Consider the following 7,022-nt stretch of genomic DNA (forward strand, 5'->3'; position numbering starts at 1 on the left):
CGGCTGCTCAAACCTTGTAGAGCACAGAATAAACACAGGCAATCACCGTCCAATGAAGACCCCTCTGGGGAGAATAGCTCCGGCAAAGCGACAAGAGATGGAGAAGGTCACGGATGGCCTAATTAAGGGAGGGGTAGTCCCTGGTCAGCTCCCGTCATGTTAGTCCAAAAGAAGGATGGGACCCAATGTTGCTGTGTGGACTTCAGGGCTCTTAACAGTATAACCAAAAAGGACTCATACCCACTGCGAAGAATTGATGATACTCTCGATGCCCTAAGTGGAACCAGGTGGTTTTCATCTCTAGATTGAAAGTTGGGTTTCCATCAAGTGAAAATGGCTGAAGCAGATAAACCTAAGACTGCATTTAGTTACGGGCAATGTCTCTGGCAATACTGTGTGATGCCATTCGGACTTAGCAATGCTCCAGCAACATTTGAGAGGCTGATGGAAAGAGTACTGGAAGGCCTACAATGGAGGATAGCCCTAGTGTACCTGGATGATGTCACTGTGTTTGCAACAACGTTTGATCAGGAAATGTCCCAGCTAGAGGAAGTATTCAAGCATTTGAAAGCAGCAAACCTCAAACTCCATCCCAAGAAATGCCACTTGTTCCAGAAAGAGGTGCTTTACTTGGGTCACATTGTAAGTGAGCATGGTGTGCAAACTGATCCTGACAAGATGAAAGCAGTGTGTGATTGGCCAACACCAGACAATCTGGGAGAGTTAAGAAGTTTCTTGGGACTCTGTACCTGTTACCGGTAGTTTGTGAAGGACTTTGCAACTATAGCTTCTCCACTACATGATTTGACCAAAAAAGGCCAGAAGTTTGAATGGACAGTTTCTTGCCAGCACATTTTCAAGACATTGAAAGAAAAATTGGACTCAGCTCCACTTTTAAAGCTTCCAAATCCCTCACAGCCATACATACTGGATTGTGATGCTAGTGATGTCGGAATTGGAGGAATGTTGTCTCAGAAAGTGGGTGAAAACGAACATGTGGTGGCCTACTTCAGTAGGGTTCTAAGTCGACCAGAGAGGAACTACTGTGTAACATGGAAGGAACTCCTTGCTATAGTAAAGAGTCTGACATATTTCCATCCTTACCTCTATGGGGCCAGGTTTACCATCAGGACAGGTCATGCTGCATTACACTGATTAAGATCATTAAATAACCCATAGGGACAACTGACACGTTGGATTGGAAAGATAGACCAGTATAATTATGATATTGAATACAGAGAAGGAAAATCTCATGGAAATGCCGATAGACTGAGCCGAAGACCCTGCAAAAATGACTGCAGAAATTTCTGCAAAAGAGAGGTTGAACTAACCTGGTGTCATCAAGCTGAAGTCAAAGTGACTGAAGGAGTTGATGATGGTGAAGTGGAACCAAGTATAGATATTAAAGCAGAACAAGAGAAAGACCAAAATTTGAAGCCAATAATTGATTTTCTAAAAGCAAGTGTTTTGCGCCCTGCTTGGGAGAAGGTGTCTAGCTTAAGCCCTGTGACAAATAACTATTGGGCACAATTGTATCAGTTGAAGCTTGAAGATGGTATTCTTCTCCAGAGATGGGAAACTGCAGATGGGAAAGTGACGACCAGGCAAACGGTTATACCGAGAAAGTTATGGGAAGTTGTGCTGCATCAATCCCATGATAGTTTAACAGGAGGACATCTTGGTGTTATGTAGACATTGAGTCACCTACGGCAGATATTTTACTGGATAGGTATGAGGCAAGATGTGGAAGAATGGTGCAGCACATGTTGTGTAAAAAGGGGACCAAAGCATAAGGGACGTGCGCCAATGAAGTTATATCAAGTTGGCGCACCAATGGAAAGAGTAGCCATTGACATTGCTGGTCCTTTGCCCGAAACACGTGCTGGAAACAGTTACATTTGTGTGGTGATGGATTATTTCACCAAGTGGCCTGAGGCATATGTAATACCAAATCAGGAGGCTACAACTGTAGCTTTGACTATTAGTGATTTCTTCTTCAGAGTTGGTATGCCATATGAACTGCATTCGGATGAAGGCCATAACTTTGAATCAGCTGTGTTCCATGAATGCTGCAAGTTGTTTGGCATATGAAAGACCAGGACAACACCACTTCACCCACAGTCTGATGGGATGGTAGAAAAGTACAATTGGACACTTGGACAGGAATTGGCAAATTTTTGTAATAGCTGCCAAGATGACTGGGATGTCTTACTCCCTCCACTGTTTATGGCCTATAGAACAGCAGAGCATGAAGCCACTGGATACACTCCAGCAAAGCTGATGTTTGGTCGGGAATTTCGGTTGCCAGTGGACCTGATAACAGGATGTCCACCTTACGAAGATTTGCCTGAAAATGTGCCAGAGTTCGTGAAAGTGTTATCTGAAAGGATGGATGATATTCGTCATCAAGTACGTTCAAAATTAAAAACGTCTGCTGATTCCATGAAGCTATGTCATGATAAGAAATCTACTGAAGTTAGCTTTGTACCAGGAGACAAGGTGTGGTTGTATAATCCCAGGAAGAACAAAGGGAAATCTCCTAAGTTGTCTTCTCCATGGGAAGGCCCATATGACATAATGGATCGTCTCTAAGATGTGACTTTCCGAATAAAATGTGGTCGGTGAGGTAAACCAAAGATGGTGCATGCCAACAGGCTTTAGCATTATAATGGAACAAATGACACTGCTGAAGACGTGTCACCTGAAAAAGCCACTGTCGAAGAAAAACTCTACCCGGTTTTGAGAAGGAAAACAGTGAAGCCGTTAATGAAGTTACTACCACTGATGTGACTACTACCGATAATGGGACATTTCCTGATGGAGCAGATGAATCCCACGTAAAGCAGAAGCCAATAAGACTGAGACCAGTATGAAAGAAGAAACGTCCTGTAAAATTAATAGCCTTTGTTGAATTTTAATTTTGTGTTTGTAAATTCTGTACATTTAATTAAGTTATTGTTAATTATTTATTGGTTTAATGTAAGTGGCTATTGTTCGAGAAAGAATAAACTGGTTTAATCAAGAAAGGACTTGTATCACTGAAGTTCCTTGGAAAGAATTTCTACTGGAAATTAAAAAAACAAGTAGATACTTAACAATATGCCCACTGGTCTTACATCAGCTGTGGGAAAAGTTTTGGAAAATCTAATACAAGATGCCTTGCAAAGCCATTTAACAAAGCTTAGAATTTTATTGGATAGTCAACATGGTTTCACTAAGAGAAAATGTTGCCTTAGAAATCGTTTGACATTCTTTGAAAAAGCTACTGCTTATTAGATGAGGGTAAGGGTCTAGATTTGATGTATCTAGAATTTCAAAAAGCACTTGACAAGGTGGCACATAAAAGGCTTATAAAAAGCTCTTCAAGTGTGTGGGGATAAATGAGCAAATTGGATAGGAAAGTGGATGGATGGAAGAAAGAATAGGTTTTTAGAAATGAAATTCAGTCAAACTGGATTAATGTTACAAGTGGGTACATCAAAGCTCAGTCTTAGGACCTTTGATCGTTTTGATTTACATTGATGACATAGTTGAAGGAATGGTCAATAAATAACTTAAACTTGCAGATGATATTAAGGTCTTGGGTGTTGTTAGCTGTGAAGAGAATGTTGCTGTTTTACAAAAAGATTTAGATCATTTTGTGAGTTGGGCAAATAAATAGCAAACGGGTTTTAATTATAATGAATGCAAGATAATGCATGTGGGTTATCATAATTTGAATTATAAGTATTATTTGGATCAGAATAACTTAACAGTATCACGAATAAAAGGGATCTTGGTGTTATGGCTGATCAGTCTCTTAAGACATCCAAGCAGTGTGCTTTTGCTAGTGGTAGGGCAAATATGATTTTAGGTTATATCTACAGAAATATTGAATACAAGTCTAAAGAAGTTATAATTTCATTCTATAGGTCACTGGGTAGGCCACATTTGGAGTACTGAGTTCAGTCTTGGGCTCTTTACCTTAGGAAAGACATTGGATTATTGGAAAGTGTTCAGAGGAGAGTTACTAAAATGGTGCCTGGGATGGAGGGGTTGTCATATGATGCGAGGTTGCAATCTTTCAAATTGTTTTATCTTGAAAACAAGATCAATTAGAAAGGATCTGATTGGGGTGTTTAAAATTGTAAAGAGAATTGATAGTGCTGATGCATAATCTTTTTTTCATACTTAACTGTTAAAGTATTAGGACTAGGGGACACAAGTATAACTTTTGACAGGGTAGGAATAATCTTCAGCTAAGGCAGTTTTATTTTTCTAACAGGGTGGTTGGTCTTTGGAATGGATTGCCTTCGGATGTTGTGAAGGCAGTAAATTTAAGTGAGTATAAGAGAAAGCTTGATAAGTATATGAATGGTAGCTTTAGTTTACTTTAGAGGATGAGACAGGCGAGATGGACTAATAGGCTCCATATTGTCCCAAAACATTATGTTATGTTATACTGATTGTGTTGATACAATCTTCTGTGCTTTTCCTTCCATTCTTCTACTCTCTTTATTCTGCATCACTGCATAAGTTAAGAATAGTTAAAAATTTAAAACAAATGGAAAGGTGGGAAAATTCTATCCAGTAAACTGGCATACACACGAGAAAACTAGATGTTACTAAGATCAAAAGTAAATAGACAGAAATGCAGACGAACAGATAGATAGTCAAAAATTTGTTTTAAGACTGACCTTTGGAAAATATAATTATCATAGTTATCATGAAAATTCTAGTTTTTTTCTGGAGTGATTGTCTATTTATTTTGTAGTGGACTGTGTATATGTCGTTCAAATGAAATATTTGTTTGTGAAATAACGTTAAATAATCGCTGGACTGTAAGTGACATAAAATCCAATTATTGGGTCAGACAAGAGTAGAACAAGAGTTGGAAGTGGATGTTGCTGTCTAGTTGCTTTATCTCTATATTCTATTATTTGAAAATTAGTGAAGGCTATGCGTAAGTAGCTATTGTATAGCCTTGCGTAAAGATCCTAAAAGAAACGTATCTATATCCCCGTTTTATAACTTTGTTGATATAATATTAACACTTATTGTTGAACTAACGAGGTACTGGAAACAAAACACTGATTGTAAAAATCCACATTGTTATCCTAATTTAATTTACGCTGTGTGTTTGTGAATTTCCTTGTATATTCCCAAACTCCTCACACAGTTTTGGAACTAACAGAATCAAAGTTGCTAAGCAAAATCTGGGTAAGTGGATGGTGTCCTTAACTATGTGGCGTAGCCACCTTACTAAGGAGGACTAAAACGTGCCCGAAAGAAAACACCGCATGATGGGATATAGCAGAAGGTTTTCAGGATCTCTGAAACCGAATCTGACATCTGATTATATGTTTCTGTCCCTCTTGGGATCCCGGGGCGAAACTGTTTTCATACCGACTTGTACTCTAGCGAGATTAAACTTGGCACACATGCTCAGAAACTGCGGGCGAGTGTTCTAACGGGGAGTGTTTCTGGATACGGAACCTTCCCCCTCTTGGACAGCTATAAAATAATTGGGAATTATGTAGAAACTTGATATGTACATTTAAACCTCTGTGAATCATAACGGGGCGTTTGAACTCTTCAGTGGAGCGCGGGTATTTATCGGCTTAAAATTGTTTTAAAATGCTAAGTAATTTTTTTGTTAGTTTGTTTCACAATATTTATATATTCATTTTACTAAGATATTCGAAGCACAATCTGTGCTCTGTCCATCGCGGTGATCGATCTATGAATTCTAGTTTTATAACCTATTAAGTTCTTTTTGAGATTTCTAATAACAGCCTAGAATTATTGAAGATATGCTATACCTGACACAGAAATGAAATTTCCATTAATAAATTCAAAAATCAACAAACACGTCCCATAATCTTTAATTCATTTAGGAACTAAATCTATCAGTAGTCTCTTCTATCATCCATGACGATAAGGTGAACTAATAATGTTTTGTAGTAAACGTTACCATCAATAGCTTTAGATAACTTACCTTTGAGCTTTAAGTCTCTGCAAGTCTTTTTCATTAGGAACATTACTTCTTCCTTAGCTAAAGTCATAAAAGGTCTGCTTCAATAAGGGGTAGTGGCTTGCATAGACAGTGTTGTCTTATCCTTATCTAAGAAGTCATTGTTTGAACACTTCCTCATAAAAACCATGTAGGCTGCCTAATCATTTGCATGGCCAGTCACAATGAGCAAGCTATAGCATAATATGTCTGTTAAACAATACACAATAAAAGAGTTTGAGACACAGATTCAAACTCCTGTATACACTTTTTGTTTTCCTACTTAAAACGGTACAAAGTATAAAAAGTCGTTTGAGGTTATTATGCAAGTTGCGTAAGCAGTCAGCTTGCATCTATTATAAGTTTATACTCTGAAATATAAAACAGACTAGCTTATATTGGGTAACAAAACCCATATCACGACCAGTTGAAATCTTTATTTTTTAAATGATAATTTAAGAGTTTATTATTGTGTATAGCTTATTGAAACATAAACTAATGTGTTTCTTATTTTGATAGTAAACCACTTTGCTAAACTCAACTCTTACATTATAGCCCCTCCTTATGCTGCCATTGATTTGCTTCTGATAAATTCATGCATAGTTTCAATGACATCTTTAAAATACGTGGCATATTTTGTGTTCGTGACATTTTCACTTCTCGATTGACAACTAAGACCTATGTAGCATTTTGTAGCCGTATTCATACAGAACCATAGCTACATAATTTAAAATATTATGTTTCATTAACTTTAACATCCTTTCTGAAGAAAGAATGAGAGTGAGAGCTGTCCTCAAGTTCTAAATATCCGAAAATTACATGCATTTTAAATATCAGCACTGACTCAGGTATTTTCTTTATTAATTAGAATGCAGCTTCATGTTTACACTTTGTGGTTTAATGTGTCATAGATGTATGATAACGTACAAAAATAGCCCGGCACTGCTATGATATACAGGGTGGGCCAAAAAGTAGGGTTACAGTTAACACTTAAACTATTTTTCCTTTATTAGAATTTAGACTATTTATT

The sequence above is a fragment of the Limulus polyphemus genome, unplaced genomic scaffold (assembly GCF_000517525.1).
Source record: "Limulus polyphemus unplaced genomic scaffold, Limulus_polyphemus-2.1.2 Scaffold279, whole genome shotgun sequence".
NCBI classification, from domain to species: domain Eukaryota; kingdom Metazoa; phylum Arthropoda; class Merostomata; order Xiphosura; family Limulidae; genus Limulus; species Limulus polyphemus.